Here is a 20,053-nt window from a genome sequence, read left to right as displayed (position 1 = left end):
TACATGTAGGAAAATAGGGAGAGGGTAGGGTTCAAAACTCTAAAACACCTATTTCTAGGTAATATTTTTTCAACTGCTGACAGGGTCAAGGTCCTCTATAGGAATATCAGAGGAAATTCCCATCTATCCCTGCACTGTGTTATCCCTTCGGAGTTAGAACAATTGTGGAATATGACAAAATCAGCGAAATGCTGCCTGTAACGTTCTGTGCTACTGTGACACAGTCCTGGAAGCAAAAGAATAAATACATGGACATTTGGACAATAATAGATTAGATACAGACATGTCCCTTATATTAATCCCAAATATTGGGGCAACCTATTTATTCGCATTCTTCACCAAGTTTATTCACCCACTTCAACCAATCAAATTGTTTATAAGTATAAGCACATCTTTAAATTTTAAAATAATACCCTAGTGATACATCTGTATTAATTTATTAATATTAAAGAATTTTCCAAGTGAATCTGTTTCTCATATTTGCTTTAACATCAACATAAAATACAGTTTGGTAATAAAAATATGAAGCACCACAACAAATTACTCCCTAAAAATTCCCAACCAATCTCTATTTAAATCATCACTGATGCTAGTAAATATGCCTTCTTGTCTAATTCTTATCAGCTATCTGTATTTTATGCTAAAAGAAAGTTCATACTCCAGCTTAATCTAGTTAGTCTTTCAAAATCATAATATAAAAGAGAGCAAAGTTAGTGTTGCACCTTCTCCACTGATACAGTTTCGAAGGAGAAAAAAAATCTGATACATTTTGATTTTAAAAAGTACCAGTGATTTGAAGCTTAGCCACAATGATGTTACACATTTATGAATGGGAAGGGGGGCGGGATCAAAAAAAAAGTTTTTGGAGTTCAAAAGCGCAAATTTTTTCATTGGCTTTTCCTTCGGGCCTGAAAATTGGTTTTCGAGTAATAACAATTTATTTTTCAATATTACGTTGTGATAATCTAAACACACGTAGACAAAAACTGTCAAAAACGAGCTGGGTAGATGACTAAACTGAAATGCTCGTTAAAAAATGAGCTAAACAAAAAGCCTTTTGAGATCTAAGATTTTGGGTTAGGAGAGTAGTAAGCAAATTAAAAATAGAAAATGTACCTGCATCTTTTTCATTTCTTTCCATGAGAATCTTTCCAGAATTTATGATTGTAACCTTGCAGAAATGCCACTGGCTCTTCTATCCTTCTCCATAGTCTTTCGTTTAGCTTAAATTGTTCGGAATTGATCCTCAGAGGAACAAAGTCCAAAGCTAAGTGGAACTTGAGCGGGGTACTATGCGTTAGAGGTAAATTGACTACCCACTACAATATAATGTAAGATTCTTTTAATTTTAGATTATCTAGATTAATAATTAGCAAAACCTAATTTTTGCTGGTTCAGTTCATCATGGTATTACTACTAGCCATACAGGTCAAACTGCACTACTATACATGTACACAAGTTATGAAACGACTGGGGGGGAATATGAAATGACTGCATTTTTGGGCCATCACTTTCTTCTCCAGGCTTTCTCATTCCTGGAGGCAGTACTTCGAATCAATGTCTTGGTTGAGATGACCATCCCTCGGCGTGCAAGTATTGCTACTAACAACAATTATTTGAAGGTAGTACCTTCTAAGAACGGTTAATTTTATCCAGGTGCTGTGTAAAAGGTTGATCTTTGCTACTTCAGATAAAAGCACTAATCTTTGCAAATTGTTCTTCCAGTTTAGGGGCTGCTTTTAGCCCCAACCTGTCAACTAAACTTATAGGGTGTATAATCAATACCTCAACTAAATAATATATCCATAGGCAAAAACGCTTTGGCAAATAAAAATCAAGATGCTACTCTACTAATATTTCTACTAATGACCCATACACACTTATCTTTTTCAATTTAAGGAATTTTAGAGCAAAATATCAGCATATCGAAACGGTTTATGGCAGAAATCCAGTTCCACCACTCCATTGTTCCAATTACAGATGCAGAAAAAAAGAAACAGACAATCAAACCATTTCTATTCAAAACTACATTTCCTCTGCCGTGACTTTAAATTGACAGTTTTTAGAAGAGTCTATGCAAAGAAAGGAGACGCAGATGTTGGAACTACAATTTTAGAGCTTCTTCTCTGAAGTACATCATAAGAGTGCCTAAAACTAACCTCAGACAATTCCTTTGGAAAACCTCTAGCATATTTTGATCATGAATTTGAGGAAGTCATTTTTCAAAGTCACATTTAACAACTGTTCTGAAAATTAGCTTCTACATCTAATTTCAAAAATTATCTTCACATTCTTTCGAATTTTTTTTTTTTTTTAATAACAAAAAAAGCAACTTATGACTTGGCTCTTCTACACCTACTTCTCTTCTTTACAAGCGTCTATTTTCCATCGTGATTAAGAAAAGAGGTATTTAGATTTCCATGTTTGGAAAGCGCTCTAATTATGCACTTTTCATATCTATACTAGATATAGGAGAAAGTGGCATGCTTGGAGCTGGGTTTGGGGATGGGCTTGGTGTGTTTCTAATTTCCTGAATATATATAGTCAGTTCTTGTAGCAGCAGATGGGATACTGCTACACGGAGGAATACACTTTGCGGATTTCGTTTAAACCTTAAAAATGCTTTTCACAGAAAACTACATAGCAGTAGTAAAACCAAAACTGAACAGAAATACATTCATATAATGATTAAAGCTCAAAACGAACAGAAATTAATTATGAATGAATAAATGAGACCTTAAACGATAGGAAATAAAATGGATATTCCAATCAGACTTAAAGAAATTACTGGAAATAAAAGTCAATAAACCCTCTATAGTTAAAAGTCTCATTAGCCCTTAACGGAAAAACATTTATATTTCAAACAATATATTTTTATTTATCATAACACTAACTACAACAAACAACAACACACAACAACCACAAAAGAAAATCGCAACACCGTTAAAGGTCTACAAATACGATCTACATCAGGCAATAGTCAGGCTACCATCCCCTGGACACTTCTAAAAGACCAGTGTCATTCATGCTTTACTGAAAGCCAGTGGCAGATCCAGGGACAGGGCGAGGGAGGCGCCCCCCCCCCCTAACGTAGTATAAAGTAGTGTAATTTACTTAATTAACGCAAGTTTGCAGTAATTAAACTTGCTCCTAACGCAAGTTTATCGGATCAACCTATTTTGCACTCCCCCCCCCCCTAAAAAATCCTGGATCCACCCTTGAGTACAACTACACAATATAATTCTTACAGAATCTGTCAGATTCAAAACTTAGAAGAAAAAAACCTTTTTCCAAAAACGATTAAGTCCCTCATTTCACTTTGGCAATGTACCTTTTCGTTATGGGACAACAATTTGCCTAGATACTGCTAAGTATATTTTTTAGCCTTTTGAAACCTACATTATATCTTGTATTCCTACTCCCGCATTAAAGAAGTTTTTACTCCTTGTTCCCACTCCTTTAAAACGCATATGTGTATAAATATACTACATAATATGCAATGCAGTGCGTAGTTATTTTTTCTGTACTATAAGAGCTAGCATCCCCTCGAGCACAGTTCATATATTATCCAGTATGATCATTCTCTATCTCACCCATTATAAAAACCCGGACAGGGGTGCGAGTATGCAGAAACAGGCTAAACAAGCTAAGGCAGAAAGAAGTGGGAGGAGTTTCCGACTGTTTCCATCAAAGTGCATTGAAACAAGTGGGAAGGAGTACAAGTGGGAAGGAGTGCAGAGTGCAAAGTGCATTGAAACAGAAAGAAGTGGGAGGAGCTTTTTGTTCACGACGACCAGAAATGATCTGCGATAAGCTTACTGTTATATTCTGTCTACTGTGCCCTCAAGCTGGCTTAGCCTCAAATAAATCTATGATAATAAAGATGAACCAGGCTAAATAAGCGGAATCTTTAATAAGTTTTCTCGTTTTTTCAAGTTCTGTTTCTAGTGGCGGATCCAGCGGGGGTGAGAGGGGCACCCCTCCCCCCCATAGCGTAGTCTTAAGTAGTGTAATTTACTAGAATAACGCAAGTTGGCGTTAATTAAACTTGCTCCTAACACAAGTTTATCGGATCAACTTATTTTGCGCCCCCTTCCCCTAAAAAAAAATCCTGGATCCGCCACTGCTGAAAGCAATGTATATTTCGAATAGAATGTTTTGTAGCCTATTTGCAAAAATATAAAAAAAAAAACAAGGAAAAGAAGAAAATATTACTAATAAAGAGTATTAAAAAGAAAGAAAAAACATCTTAGAATGATTACATTCACGACGTTCAGTTTAATTAGTGTATTTTGCGGTGTTACTGAAAACAATGCAAATTTTGAACAAAGCGTTTTGTATTTGTCAAGAAATCAACAATACCAAGGAGAAAAACATATTATTGATTAAGGATTAAAAAAAAATGTATGTCTCTTTGACTAAATACATTCATGACTTTCAATTATTTAACCATTTTTAAAAGTATACTCTTTTGTCAAAACTTATCTTTTTTATCCTATCTAATTTAGAACTTAGGGAAAAAACAAATAAAACTAGATAGATTCTTTACAATGCAATGATATATAAAAACAAAAACTCTTGAAAGTTTGAGCAATTTTGATATTTTAATGACAACATTTTTTTTTTTTTTGTATGTGTTAGATAAGATAAGATATTTATTTCAAAAAGATCACTATCACAAGCCACCAAAGGGCCAAATTCGGACTTCGGAGTCGACAATATAAATGGCTGCACTAAAACACAACAACGAAATAGAAAAATCATAATGAACAATCATTTAAAAGTCAATAATTAAAACTGTAAAAAGTCAATTAAAAAGTTAAAAAGATAAAAACTGGTCAAACTAAACTTACACAAATACAAATCAGAAAAAAGAATTAAAACGGACATAAAAGGGGGGGGAGGCGAATATACATAAAAAAAAAGAGCAAGACATAAATATATATAAATTAAAAGGGACACTAAAAAAGTGTCAGTAATTCAACTACACTAAGTCAATAAAAGAGTTGAAAAAATAAAAACTGGTCAAGCGAGGGGGGAGGGGACAAAAATAAATAAATACCCCCCCCCCAAAAAAAAACTTAATAAAAATTACAGGGGGAACTAAAAAAAGAGGGGGGGACAAGAAAATGAGTGCAAGAACCTGGGCAGCATCATCAGCTAATAAACAAAAAAAAAGAGGGAAAAAAAAGAGAAACTAGCAGGATATTTTATTCATTTTTTCTGTAATGAAGGGGACAAAAGTTCTTTCGTATCTAGAAGTTACGCAACGAATGGGGGACAAAATAGGGACGGGCTCAGAAACAGCTCGAGGTGGCCGTACTCTGAATGGGAAGTAATGTTTGGGGAAAATACTTGCCGTCCGAGGGTTTGTTATTGCATTTTTTGCAAAACAGAGGCACAACGAAACCCCTTCGCTCAAGGGTTTCCAAACTAGCTTTTTTTTAGGAGCAGAGAGTATGGCACCTTGTGTTCTTTGAAAATTATTCGCAAAGCTCTTTTTTGGATTGATTCAATTTTTTCCGATTCTTCACGGGAGATACCAGGGTGCCAAACTGAACAAGCATATTCTAGATGCGGGCGGACAAAAGACGTGCAAATCCTTAAGGAGTGGAAGGGGGGACGCTAAATTTATTTAGGAGCTTAAGGAGGGCGATAGACACATTAGATTTATAAGTGATGTCTTTAACGTGGATATCCCACTTTAGATTTGAAGAAATTGTGACACCAAGTAGTTTAAATGAGGGCACAGAAATTTCAGGAGGGATAGGATTAAGAAAATAGGGCGAGGATTTGAGGAAACAAATGGGCATTATCCTGGACTTAGAAGGGTTTACTTTCATGTCTAAGTCCGAGTCTTCGTCTCCAATTTCATTGAGGATGCTTATAGGGTCGCTTATTACGTTTTTGAAGCTAGTTTCAACAGCCGTTAGGTCATCAACAACTTTCCATCGGTTAAGAAATTCCTTTGCGAGGCTGTTGATCATGACTGAATAAAGGAGGGGACCTAAGAGAGTACCTTGGGCCATTGTGGACAAGGAGAGGATTTGAATAATGATTTTGGTATTTGACAACTTGCGATCTATTTGTTAAGAAGGAGGCAACCAATTTCACCAGTAAGGGATCAATATTGAACTCGCTGACAAGTTTCTCAATTAAAATATTATGGTTAACAAGGTCGAATGCTTTCTGAAGGTCGATGGAAATTAAATTTAGCCAGGAGTTAGGCTTTTCAAGGATATTCCCGAAGTGGTCAATAAGAGAAACGAGGTAATGGGAAGTAGAGGTGGATTTTAGGTTCCCGAATTGCTTCAAGTCAGTAAGAGGTAAGATTTTTTCCTTTAGCCAATCTGCAATGAATCCTTCATAAAGTTTCGAGAAAATAATAGTGTTTTGCCCCACTTCTATTTGTGGCAGTTTCTCTTTGTTTTAAGTTGAACTTGATTATTTATTTTCTGTTCGTTTTAGGTTTGACTAATTTCACGACTTTATTTCTACTCATTTTTTAAATACTGCTCTTTACTTTCATTTGAAAAACAAGTTTTGGAAATATTTGTCCATTTTTTAACTGGCATAGTCTTATTTAGGAGCTCATGCTAAGCATATTTGTACATTTCCTTAAGGTTTTCTAATTAAAAGTAACTGAAATGTTGAACTGTAATCTACCTAATAAGAATAATTGGAATGTTTAGTAAAAAATAGTCAGTTAGCCTTTCAAGCAGTCTATATGCCCTGTGAGTTTCAAGCCCATTAGAGACAAACAACATTCTGGGTTTATTTTAGGTGTCAAGACTTATTTATTTTTATGTTTCGTTTTAATTGAAAAAATTGAAATCTTTCACAGTTTTTATAGTTTAATGGGAGACATAATTGTAGTTTTTTTTTTCAGTTTTTCTGAAAATGTTTATAAAGCAAAATCTAGGATCGTAATTTAAGTTTTAGTCAAATTTTCCCTATTCAATCAAAATGTTTGCAACCACAGTTTTGTGCAATGTATTTTTTCTGTGAAATAATGTTTAAAGTTTGGGGCAGATTGAGGGAGATATTTCAGTCATAGAGATTAAAAATCTCCACAATTTTTGGTTTTCTGAGGGGCTCAAGCATATGGGTCTGCTAGTTCCCACCCTGCAGAAACCTTAAATAGACTTAATCCATCCTTTTATTAAAAAAAAAACTTATCATATTCAGAAATTAGTAAATATTAAGTTTCAAAATACATATATTCCCAGGTAATCTAAAAACTAACAAATTATATTTTCTTGCTTCACAAAAAAAAAAAAAAAAAAAAAAAAAAAAAAAAAAAAAATCGGAATCATGTATCGTTCGGATATCATGAATCAATACAACCAAATATGTTTCCCAAATTCTTGTCTTAATTGAGATTCAGTCTACAATGCCCTATAAGTTTAAGCTAAACCAGGGAAAACAATTTTAGCCTGTTATTGGGTGTCACAAATAATGAAATTTTCTTAAGAATAATTTGTCATTTATGTCTGTTTTCTCTAGTCTCAATATTACCCTGTATGTTGTAACAAGAATTGGGTATAATTAGGGCATCACAAACTGACCCAATATGATTTTATCATATTTTTAATAAAAAGAATATTACCTTATGCCTTTTTATATACTTTGTAAGTTCCACACCAATTGGAGACAACAATTTTCTTCAGATGTTTTTGCATCATGCATTTATCCAACCCATTTCGATTTCCAAATTTGTTGTATGTATTCACAAGACCAAAGTGGTCTCCGTTGATCCTGTCTATATGCCTTGTAAGTTGTAGAAACAAAGCCACGCAATATATTTGAACTAAAACAAACAGAATTTACTATAAAATGAATAAGTAAAATATATAATACCAAACTGGTCTACAACGACAAAAAAAAGAAGTAAATCTTGGAAACAACAATGGCCAATAGGAAGAAAAAAAAGAAACAAACAAAATATTTCACTTCTGTTACACCAAGGCATTCCCAGTGTTGAAAAAGAGAAAAAAAAAGTAACACATGTACAATAAACAAGCCTAGCCACTCCTATAACAACACAGAAGCAACTGACAAAAAAAATATTCAAAACAGAAGAAAAAGTTAATTATTCTTTTGATGAATAAACGTTTCATTGGCATCCACTGCAGCATTTATTTTGGCTTTTTAATTTGGACTACACCATGGGTGATTGTCCACGACCAAGTTACAATTTTTGACAATAGGTTCTTTTTAAGATGATACCATACATTGAATCAATATTTAGTTATTTGTTAAGTCTGAGAAAATTGTGCACTTACTTTAATTTGCAGTTTGGGATTATATCAGTAGAAATAGCTGTCGCTTCCTCAAGCTGCATAAAATGGTCAGATAGAAATAACACTAGCTTTGCCAAAGTAGGTACGAAAGTTTCATGAGGTTTTCTAAACTTAACAGCTTTTTCTATGAATTGTGGGGAATAATAAATAGTTTCACAAACAACTGCTGAATTTGGTCAACAAAAAATTTACCATAGGAGGAATGAATGATGTGTACTCCAATAATGAATGATATATACTCCAATAATGTGCAGCAGCTTTTACCTGTCACAGAGTTGCTTCTGGAAAGAAACAGCTATTTCTAATAGTAAAGGTTTTATGCAATGGGTTAGGGGAGCCACATAATAAAAAAAGAAAAAAAAAAGATTTTTGCAAATTTGGCAATTAACACAGTTTCTGGTACTGTAAATACTGATTTCATTTATGATACTTCTTAATAAATGAGTCTATTGACGAAAAGTGTAACCCAGTCATGCAAAATCAAAAAGAAATTAAATTAAACAAAAACTTATAGGCAAAACCCCATAGAATGCCAATAAAATTGAATTTTTTCAACTGAAAAACTAAGTTTGCTCAATCGTTGTTATTATCTTGCTGTCAGTTTCTCTAGTGTTGTGATAGGAATAGCTAGTTGATAGTACATTTTTTACCTCTGGTAGTACCTGTAGCCTACCAAAGTGAAGGCAAATTGTATAGGCTATATTTCTTTTACATGGAGTAGTTATTGCACATATTGGTTGGATTTTAGTAATTTGGGATTTTTTTTTAAACTGTTTTGGTTTAAAATCGTTCCTTTTTCGAACACTGATGACACCTTGTTGTGACACAGGCAAAAAAAATATATTAGTCTTTTAAGTTTTGGGACCTATTGTTCCCAAGATTTATTTCTTTTATTTAGAACGAATAAATGGAGCCTAAAGGAAAACAAGTGTAAAAATAGATCACCAAGTCAACTTCAAACAAATGAAAATTATCAGAAAATATTAGGCTGACATAGCCTTTTAACCCAATAAAGGCAAAAGTACCACTTTTTCTTTGTTGAAAACCAAATAAATTGCTTAAAAAACTACCAACTGACTTTCGAAAGTTTTGTTTGTGTACAATTTTCTAGACTTTTGATTGAAATGGAACCAAAAGTAAAAACAGTGATAACAAAAAAAGATATTTAAACAGTGATATTCAGTTTAAAGTTACAAATACATTTATTAGAATTTATTGAAAACTTATCATTTCACTCAAAAACGCTACAAAACTACGCAATCTTTAAGGTTAGCGTTCATGGGGTGTGGGGCCCAGGGCAAACTGAATTTTGCAGGGCCCAGAGCACTATGTACACCGCCAATCATATGCCAATTCATAACTATATTGGGTTACACTGGGACATGTCATAGCGGATATTAAGGAGACTTAATGAGTCAGATTTAAATCATGGTGCAATGGTTTTTGGTTAAAACTTGAAGTGGCAAGTAATCGCAATTTTGAGCACGTATAGTTATGAATTGGGCTTCAAAAAAATAAATTATCATGTTATGAATTCTATCCCTAAAGTCCCCCATTTGCTCACTAAGTTAGTTTCTCATTTTTGTATTATTAATTAAAAAAAACTTTTTTCCACAAAAGAAGTTTTTCCACAAAAGAAAAGTAAAGAACTCCATTAAACAAAAAATGAGCAAAATTAAAATCAAATAGTCTACCAAGCGTGAAACTACCGCAAACCAGCGTCGATAAATAAATGAAACCCAAAACGAACAAAAATTACAACAAATAACCGAGTCAAACTCAAAACGAGCACAAATTAACATAAGTTGGGCTCAAAACCCCTATGCCTTCCCAAGGCCAGAACATAATTTACACTTTACTGAAAAAATATAAATGTTCTTACTTTTATAACTTTAAAAATCATATAATATTAACATTTTGATTACTAAATATCAGTATATGCATAATACACTGACAATGCACATTCATTTGTATTTTTTCAGTAAAGTGCAAGTGATTGAATGTGTTTGGGGATATGGTGGGCGTGGGAGGGGGTTCAATTACTCTCCACTCACTTTCGACTATTAAAAAGGGCACTTTCAATTTCCAAACAAATGAGCCCTTTTTGAAATTTCTACAACTGCTTTCTATATAAACCTTATATGCCCCCTGGGCATAACTTACAACCCTTGCATTGAGGGCTCTGAGGGGGTTATCATCCTGAAAGGCCTAATTTCCAGAACTTTCGACTATATTGAACAAAATAGATATCTCAAAATTTTGATTGGATGTGTTTGGGGAAATGGTGGGCGTGAGAGGGGGGTTAGTTGCATTTCAGTCACTTTCGACTATTAAAAGGGCACTAGCCCCTTCAATTTCCACTTGAATGAGACCTTTTTGTTGTTTTTACAACATCGCTTTCTATAAAAACCATACCCTTACTTGAAGGGGTGTTAGTTGCCTTCCAATCACTTTTGGTTATCAAAAAGAGCACTAGCCATTTCAATTTCCAATCGAATGAGCCCTTTTTGAAGTTTCTACGACAACGCGTTCTATAAAAACCTTATATGCCCCCAGGGCATAAAAGGTAACCCTTACATGAACCCTTGCCCTAAGGGATATGGGGGAGTGTCCTCCTCAAAAACATAATTTCTATCTAGAAATCAACTACGCTGAACAAAATGGCTATCTAAAAATTTTAATTGGATGTGTTTGGGGAAAAGTTGCGCGTGAGAGGGAAGTTAGTTGCCCTCAAATCACTTTCGACTATTAAAAAGGGAAATTTCAATTTACAATCAAATGAGTCTTTGAATTTTCAATCGAATGAGCCCTTTTGAAATTTCTACAACAAAGATTTCAATAAAAACTTATTTGCCCCCAGGGCCTAACTTAAAACAATTGCCCTGAAGACTGTGGTGGGAATGTCCTGCTCAAATGTATAATTTCCTGAACTTTAAACTGCGTGAAACAGAATGGCTATCTCAAAATTTTGATTGGATGTGTTTGGGGAAATAATGGGCATGGAAGGGGTGTTAGTTGCCTTCCAATTACTTTCGACTATTAAAATGGCAGTAGCCATTTCAATTTCCAATCGAATGAGCCCTTTTTGAAGTTTTTATGACAACTCTTTCTATAGAAGCCATGTATTCCCTCTAGGTATAATTTACAACCCTTACCCTGAGGGCTGTTGGGGGGTTATCATTATCAAAGACCTAATTTCTAGAAATTAGAACTGCGTTGGACTAAATGGCTATCTCAAACTTTTGATTGGATGTGTTTGGGGAAAAGTGGGCGTGAGAGGGGGGTTAGTTGCCCTCCAATCACTTTTGAATATTAAAAAGGGCACTAGCCTTTTTTGAAGTCTCTATGACAACACCTTCTGTAAAAAACCTTATATGCCCCCAGGACATAACTTACAGCCCTTGCCCTGAAGGCTGTAGGGGAGTGTCCTCCTCAAAAACATAATTTCTATCTGGAAATCAACTATGCTGAATAAAATGGCTATCTAAAAACTTTGATTGGATGTGTTTCGGGAAATGGTGGGCGTGGAAGGGGTGTTAGTTGCCTTCTAATCACTTTCAACTATTATAAAGGGCACAAGCCCCTCCAATTTCCAATTGGATGAGCCCTTTTCGAAGTTTCTACGACAACTTCTTCGATACGAAGTGCCCTGCTCTAAAGGAAAAAAATAATAAATAATACATTGTGCCGTTCTTATATACCCTCAGGGCATAACTTAAAACCCTTGCCCCAAGGGTTGTGGGTGAGTGTCCTCCTCAAAAACATATTTTCTATCTGGACAACTATGCTGAACAGAATGGCTATCTCAAAATTTCGATTAGATGTGTTTGGGGGAATGATGGGCGTGGGGGGGGGGGGGGGGCTAGTTGCCCTCCAATCACTTTCGACAATTAAAAACGACTGCTCCTTCAATACAAAGTGCGTGGGTATGGAGAAAAATAAATAAATAATACATTGTGCCAACATCGTTCTTTACTTAGGCAGTGCTATTGCGCTGCCTATGATTCCATGTAACAGTCAATTCTGCTGGCCCAAAGTAGTCATTGCGGCTGCATCCATTGTTGCCAATCTCAAGGTTGTTAGAAACAAATAACGAAAATATAAAGGCAAATGAGCTGAATAGTCTCAGGAAGCACATTTTTTTTTAACATACTTAAGTATTAGAATCCAGACTCAAGCAAAATACAAGCAAAACATGCTGATCAATAAAGTATTCATAATAGCTATTAGTGAAAATCTTGTTTAACTGATACTATTACCAATCTGTTGTGCAATCGAACTTCAGACATTGATGATATTAAGTAAGTTTTTATTAACTTTAATTTTGAGAAGGTTCTTTCTGCAATTTCTACGGTTACTGGCATTGTTACCATTATTTAATCTAGAATTACAGTAGGCTATTTCGAAACGAATTAAATTTAAAAGAAAACATATTTGTTGAGAGAGATTAATTTGTCGAAAATACCCCCCGAAAGTCAAGCAATATTAATGAAAATCATACGTTTAGATTTGCCTTATCAAAGAACCCACTGTAGACGTTGTAACTTTTTATCTAGAAAACATTTGTAATATTTATATTTTCCAGAGGAAAGAACACAGATGCATATTTTATTGTTTTGTTTCTCTGCTTGTTTTTTTTTTTCCCAAGGGTGACTGTATCAAACCAATGGTCATAAAAGATCGGTAAATGTCTCATTCAAACGGATATTAAAAGTTCTAGTGGTTTTTTAATTGACTAAAAAAAATTATGCCACGGGACAGTGGTGCTTTCTGCCATTTTGTGGCACCGAGCAAGGAATTCGCCCTAAAGAGGACGCAGCTACTATTGACCAAAAAATCCGAGACGGCCAATCAATTTAAAAGTGTCAAAATGTATCCAGCTTTTCAATTGAAGAGAAAGTAAAGCTGCACAGCGTCAATTATATCATAGATAGTCAAATCAAGATAAATGGTTAATCTGGAAATTTCTCTTAATGCTTTATTTAGCTAGGTGGATTCACTTGATTTTTCATGAAATTATGTTCCGTGAAGTAAAATTGTATGTCAGCTATTATGAAGGAGAGGCAGTGTGTCATTGTGTGGGGAGGGGGGGTGGTGCCATAAAGATCACTTTTCAGTTACCAAATTATGTAACTCTCCATGATCCTTCAGACAAATGCAGGGAAATGTATAGGGGAGAAGGAGTTAGCCTCTAATCTACGTTTATTTAGAGTAAGCCTTAATAGTGGTGCTGTAGGATGATATATTCCTTTTTATTGTATAAGAATTTTTCCAACATTTATTTTGAGGCTTCATTAAGCTAAACTGATTTACTCCATATTTCATAAAATTACAGATAGTGATTGCAAATCATGCAAGTGCTACCAGGATTTTGTTTTGAGTAATTTCAAACGGTAATAGCCTATTTTTATTTTACCTTCTTATATACAAGTGTTTCAGTGTATTTCAGTGTTTCAGTGTATTTAAAATATGTGTGTGCACTGTATTCAATCGTCAGAAAACCCTATTGTAGAGGCTGCAATGGATTTAGCTGCATATAAAATAAAAAGTCAAACAGAATTTCCATCCATAAGAACAAATAATACCCCTTTCCATCCACCTAAAATTCTATAGTTAAAATGTCAATAAAGACTTACTCAACGAAATTACTGTTCATAAAAAATATTGACTAAATATCCAAGTTTTGTTCCAAGTTATAATCAAATCCAACATTATAATTCTAAAGCCCTCCCCCCCCCCTCCAAAAAAAAAAACTGAAAAAGCAGGACGCTTCCAATCAACCTACAATTATTGATGTAGGCTATACAGCTTAAGAGCAAGAAAGTGGAGGTAAATATGGCTGGTACACAACATCATATCTTGGCTAGTTCTCAGCATGATTTGAAAAACGATCCAAAATTAAACAAAAAACACAAATTTTTCAACTGAAAGTAAGGAGCCACAATAAAACTTAAAACGGACAGAAATTATTCTGTGTATGAGGGGTCTAGCCCCTTGCTCTTTATGCTAAATTTTTATTTTTTATTTTTCTTAATTTTTTTAAGAATAACTGCTGAAATACAGAGGCAATTGATTTGCAATAAGAAGTTTTTTTAAAGCACTTAAAAACTTCACAGTAATAAGCAAGGGATTGAGAAGGGGACATCCTCTGTCACACATGGTATAATTTCTGTTCATCTTAAGTTTTAATGATGCTCTTGACTTTCAATAAAAAAAGACTTGTTTTTTGTTTAATAGACAGATAGATTATAGTGAAGTTGCAGCTCTCTTTGTGAAAGGTTTTCTCTGTCTTTAAACTGAGAACATTTTTGTAAGCCAAAACTTAAGCATGTTGCTAATTTTACTTACAAGTATGTTAAAAACAAAAAAGTGTGCTAACTGAATCATGAACAAGGCCCTATACAGTGTTAAATTACTAAGAAAGCTATGCACAGAGTCCAAATAAGCACAGGGCCTTGGGCACCTTCACCACTTAGCCATTCCCTAACGTCAGCCCTGTATGGCATTAGAAGGGAAAAGGCTATAATGATATTGCCAGTAAAAAGGAAGCATGTTGTTAACAGGTTCAGCTGTTAACAGGCTGGTTACCTTACCAATCAATTGAGGATCCGAACACATAACTTGAAGCATTCTGTTTGCTTTGAAGGCTGACAAGCATTTTGGACTTATAAGACTTTAAAATTTTTATTATTTATAGTCTCTTAATGACTTAAGGAATTTTGGGCTAATTTTAAAAAGTGCTACATCTGTTCTACTTGTTTTTTGGGCTTGCAAGGTTCAGAGTAATAAGTCTATGAAAATCTTACTACATTCTTATTCAAATAGACCTTTTTGAATTTAATTATTTGGAACTACTACTACTGACAGCTCACCACAGCGCCAAACCACCTGAAGCTAACACAGCAATGCATGCTGCTCCTCCATCTCAATGTATTCAAAGCCTTCCTCTTTCCACCCTCAAAGAAAGTGCCCCTTGTCCTTAAATCTTTCCTTGCAACATCCTGACACCCCAACTGAAGACAATCTGCATTTTTTTGGCCCTAGACAGTTGGCCAAAAAGGACAATCTGTCATCCTTCATCTGCAGAACGTACCCTAGCCATCTTAACCTTTCTCTCACTATTGCCCTAAAAATTGGGATAGAGACACACTTTTTGTAGAGCCTAGTGTTTGAGATACAGTCACTCAGTTGGGTATCCAAAACAATCCATAGGCAGTTTATCGAAAAAACATCTAGCAAATCACCCTTGGTTTTTTGAGCCCCCATGTTTCAGAACCATACTTATCCACTGTCATTACTGTAACCTCCAATATTCTAATCTTGGTTTGCAGACTTATCTTCTTATTCTTCCAAACTTTTCTTAACTGTGCAAAAAAAACATGGGTCTTGGCAATTCCACTTGTAACATCTTCACTGCACCCATAGTCTTTACTAATAATGCTACCTAGGTAAGTGAAGCTGTCTCCTGCATCGATATTCTTGTTACCCAACATCACCTTTTCATCACCACTTACCCCTAGCCTTACCAACTTAGTCTTTTTTAAACCTGTTTTTGCACCCTGAACTCAAAAACCTCTAAAAGTTCATACATTTTGCCAACACTTTCATATAAGATGCCTAAATTATCTGCATATTCTAAGTCCAGGAGAGTTCTACTTTGCCATTTAATTCTGTGTTCTCCCATTGCCTTTGCTTAGCTCCTTAAGACAAAGTCCATCAAAATGATCTATATAAATACTGATAGAATCCAACCCTGCTCAACTCCATATTTAGTACAAAACCAGCTACTAACCTCATTTCCTACTTTAACCACAGCAATGTTATTCTTGTACATAGCACTAACCACTTAGATGTGCTTGTCTGGTAAACCATACAAGGATTATACTTTTGCTAAAGCTCTTCTATCAGCTGAACCAAACTCTTGCTCATGGTGTACAACACTGAGGATTAAAGGTGTTTGATGATTCAGGCACTCCTCAGTAATTAATCTAAGAGTGAAAATTTCATCAACACATCCTCTACCCTTTCTTAAACTACACTGTTCTTTTCTTAAATCTTTATCTGCAACATTTATAAGTCTAAAAAATACTATTATACTAAGTAATTTGCTACATATAGAAACCAGGCTAATGCCTGTATAATTACCACACTCACTCTTATCACCTTTCTTATAGAGTGGTTTATTTAGAGTTTTCCAAACCTTCAAAGGTTATAAGGAGTTGAGTTGAAACACTTAGACAAAGTTTGTGTCTTAAAAAATAAACTTTCAGAAATAGACATACAGTAAAAATAATGAGCCTGATGCCTTTGCTAAATCCTGGCCTACATGACTTAGATTTAATGCATAAAACTTACTGGCACTCAGTATAGCCTATTACAACTGATTCTGGTCACTCACAGCCAATGAAAACCATTCTCTTCGAAAATGGATGGTTTCATAGGCTCAAAGTGATGAAAAATATTATAGATTGGTTAACAAAGATCTCAATATGGCTGAAAATCATTGAAATTGTGTTTTCAAAACCTAAAGTAAAAAAAAGAAAAAAGTAGACTCAAACCAAAACTGAGAGGCTTTTCTGTATAAAAAGTCAAATGTAGGACTTTATTTATCCTTGCTTTATGATAGAATAAGGTAGAAAAAGCCATCTGTATCAGCTTGTTGATATTTGCTCTATAATAGTGTGAGACATAAAAAGTCACCTGTATGATTTTATTTATGTTTACTCTATAATAGAATGAGGTATAAAAATTCATTTGTATAACTTTAGTTATGTTTGCTTATTAACAGAACAAGGTTCTCTCATTATTCTAAATATTGAGAGAAAGCATGATAGTGTCTTTTGTTCAACTTTCTACTGCTTTCTGTATCATAGTTAATGATGAAATTTGATCCTAGGTACATAAAGGACCTATAATAGAACAAGGTATAAAAAGTCATTTGTATGACCTAGACCCTTTTATTTAACCCATATTAACCCTCTTCAGATTTATAAGTCTTAGAAATTTGCCTACTTGAGTGGTGAAAATTTGCTAAGAAGCATATTTGTTATCTCTTACAAGTTGAAAAAACAGTTCAGCATTTTTGAACCCTGTAAATCCCACCCTCTGGATAGGGCTTTGTATCATTAAGACTATCAATCAGAAAGGGTGTCTAGTTGTTATATTTTTTTTTCAATGTTTCCAAACATTTTTTTAATTTTCTTGGATATGTAAATGCATCATTTGTTCACCATTAAGACAACCAATTAGAACATAATATTTTGTTGTTTAATTCTTTGAGGCTATTTAAAATTTTATTCTATTAAAGACAATTTTATTGAATTTTATTCTATTTGAACCTATTGAAATTTTGACAAAACAAAATTAGACCTTAATTTTCAGTTATTAGTTTCTTTGGTTTTAGTTCTTATAATGCAATTCCTATTATTTGAGTATAATTTTAAGCAAAAAAAAGATTTAATTATAAATTTAGGAAATGTATTTACAGATTTTTGAAACCTTTTAAATTGAAACTGAGCAAGTTGTGAAGCTGAAAACAGGTTTCTTGTACTTCATTTAAGCAGAACACCAGTTTTGCAATGTTTCACTTTCATAGCACAAAGATTTTTGGTGATATTCTATTATAGCTATTTTTGCTATCTTGGAAAGGGGTTATGGTAGGAAAATGAAACTTTCAGTAATGAATCCAAGGCCAAAGACATACTCAAGAAAGGTATTACCAAACTTCTATGTTAACTCTCTTCTAATTTCTAGGTCTTAGGAATTTGCCTACTTGACAGGTCAATACCTATTGAAATTCTGACAAAACAATGTTTTATGTTAATTTTCAGTTATCAGTTTCTTTTTCTATGGTTTTAAGCCATATCATGCTTAATTTTCTATAATTTTAAGCCATAATTTTAGCCATACATTCTATAATTTTAAGCCATATCAATGTTTTTTTTTTTAAAAAATTTAGGAAATATATTTGTGGATCTCTGAAACCTCATAAATTGGGATTGAGCATAGTTGTGGTGCTGAAAACAGTTTTGTTAAGCAGAAGATCTATTTTGCAAGGTTTTGCTTTTATAACACAAAGAATTTTAAAGGTCGTTCAAGGTCAGGGCCCTCCAGAGGAGAAAGAGTCAAGGTAGTTATTTCAAAATAGCTTCCATGGACATACTTTAGTCTGTAGACCCATCCCTGAAAGCTTCATTTCCCTAACCTAGGCCTTTTCCAAGATAGCAAAAAGTTGCTAAACTTGAATTTTACCACATTTTTAAAGGTCATCAAATGTCACTGCCCTCTAGAGAAAGAGTGGAGGTAGGTACTTCAAAGTACCTTCCTGTGACATACTTTAGTATGTAGACACATTCCAAAAAGTTTCATTTTTTCTAACCTAACCTTTTTCCAAGGGACATCCACCATAAGGCTAATATGGGAGTAAAGTTCATTTGTGATGCAAATTGATGTTATATTTAGAATGAGGATGCAATTCTAGATATATATTTGCACATTAGGGGGGGGGGTTGTATATTCTGTGAATATGTAGGTCCTAAGAAATTTATGAATTTCTTAGAAAACTGGAAAAACAAGAAAAGAAGTGCAAATAAAGGCTCTGCATATTATGGAGTAGGAATTGTTTTCTTGATATTTCTCCTTATGTCCAGCTGGTCTTCTAAGCTTAAAATACTGGTTGGCCAATTGGCTAATTTAAAGATTTGTATATATATATATATATAGGGTAAGACACCCAGTAGTCGGCCACCTGCCTATTCTCGGACAGAATGTAACTAACAGGGAACCTAGCTCCTTTATAAAACTTCCTTTATAGTATTATAGTAGTGCATAAAAACTTTCTAAGCACATTAGCCAAGAGCTAGGTTCCCTGTTAGTTACATTCTGTCTGAGAATAGGCAGGTGGCCGACTACTGGGTGTCTTACCCTATATATATATACACTGTCAAACTAGCCATCTGGTGGTATCCCCTTTCCAAGATCTAAATAAGTAGCTAAACTAAAATTTGAACTCGTAATGCTTTCTATATAGTAGTAAATAACAATATTTGATCCTTAGTATATAGAGGATAAATGACTGGGCCTATTATAGTCAAACATTGCAAACCCATGAAACTCTGGACTTATTCCTGAGTTTTGTTCCCCTTCTACAAATACTTTCAAGATAGATAAAAACCCTTAACCTAGAACGTGACTCAAGACATTCTTAATCAAGGTTATTCTTTACCAACCAGTATATGGTATACTAAATTACCTGAGCCTAGGCTGCATCTAGTTATTTACAAAAAGTTCCCAGCCCAGCCAAGCCCAATAGCTTAAAAATAAGCAAGTATAAACAGCAGGAACTGAAACTAGAACGTAGTATTCTAAAACAGTGAAATCGTCTTCCATAGGATAGAGATGACGAGACTTAGCCTTCTAGATTTTCCTATTAAAATTTTTAAGTTCTCAGTTTTCAAATATTTTGCGCTATTGTCAAATTGCCGCTCAAAAATTTCGGACTGCTGAAATTGTCTAGAATTAGTATAAAACACTATCCATGTTAAAAGAATTTGTTTTGTTTTTAAGGGAGGGGAGCTGATATACGTGTACTTGTGTGCTTAAGTGGGCATTTAAGAAAATTTCTAAGAACCTACGTATTCTTGAATATATGTTGGTAAAGGGGTTAATGCACAATTAGGTCTAATCAACAGGAAACACTATAAAATTTTGTAAACAACTTTAAAATTTCCTAAAATACTTACTTATATTAT

The 20,053-nt window shown here is 34.1% G+C and overlaps 1 protein-coding gene across 1 annotated transcript in view; it reads right to left on the bottom strand.

Annotated features, from left to right (window-relative positions):
• Positions 1-19,732, bottom strand: part of LOC148956587 (cytoplasmic tRNA 2-thiolation protein 1-like) — a 90,325-nt gene extending 70,593 nt beyond the window's left edge. Inside the window, exon 1 of the mRNA XM_089091312.1 lies at positions 19,555-19,732. The gene's annotated coding sequence lies outside the window, so the exon portion shown is untranslated. The remainder of the gene's footprint in view (positions 1-19,554) is intronic.
• Positions 19,733-20,053: the final 321 nt, after the last annotated feature.

The sequence above is a fragment of the Artemia sp. Qi Xiang Cuo genome, chromosome 1 (assembly GCF_049724085.1).
Source record: "Artemia sp. Qi Xiang Cuo chromosome 1, ASM4972408v1, whole genome shotgun sequence".
In the NCBI taxonomy this organism is placed as follows: domain Eukaryota; kingdom Metazoa; phylum Arthropoda; class Branchiopoda; order Anostraca; family Artemiidae; genus Artemia; species Artemia sp. Qi Xiang Cuo.
Note: the sequence above shows the minus strand (reverse complement) of the source record. Positions and strands in the feature narration are given on the sequence as shown.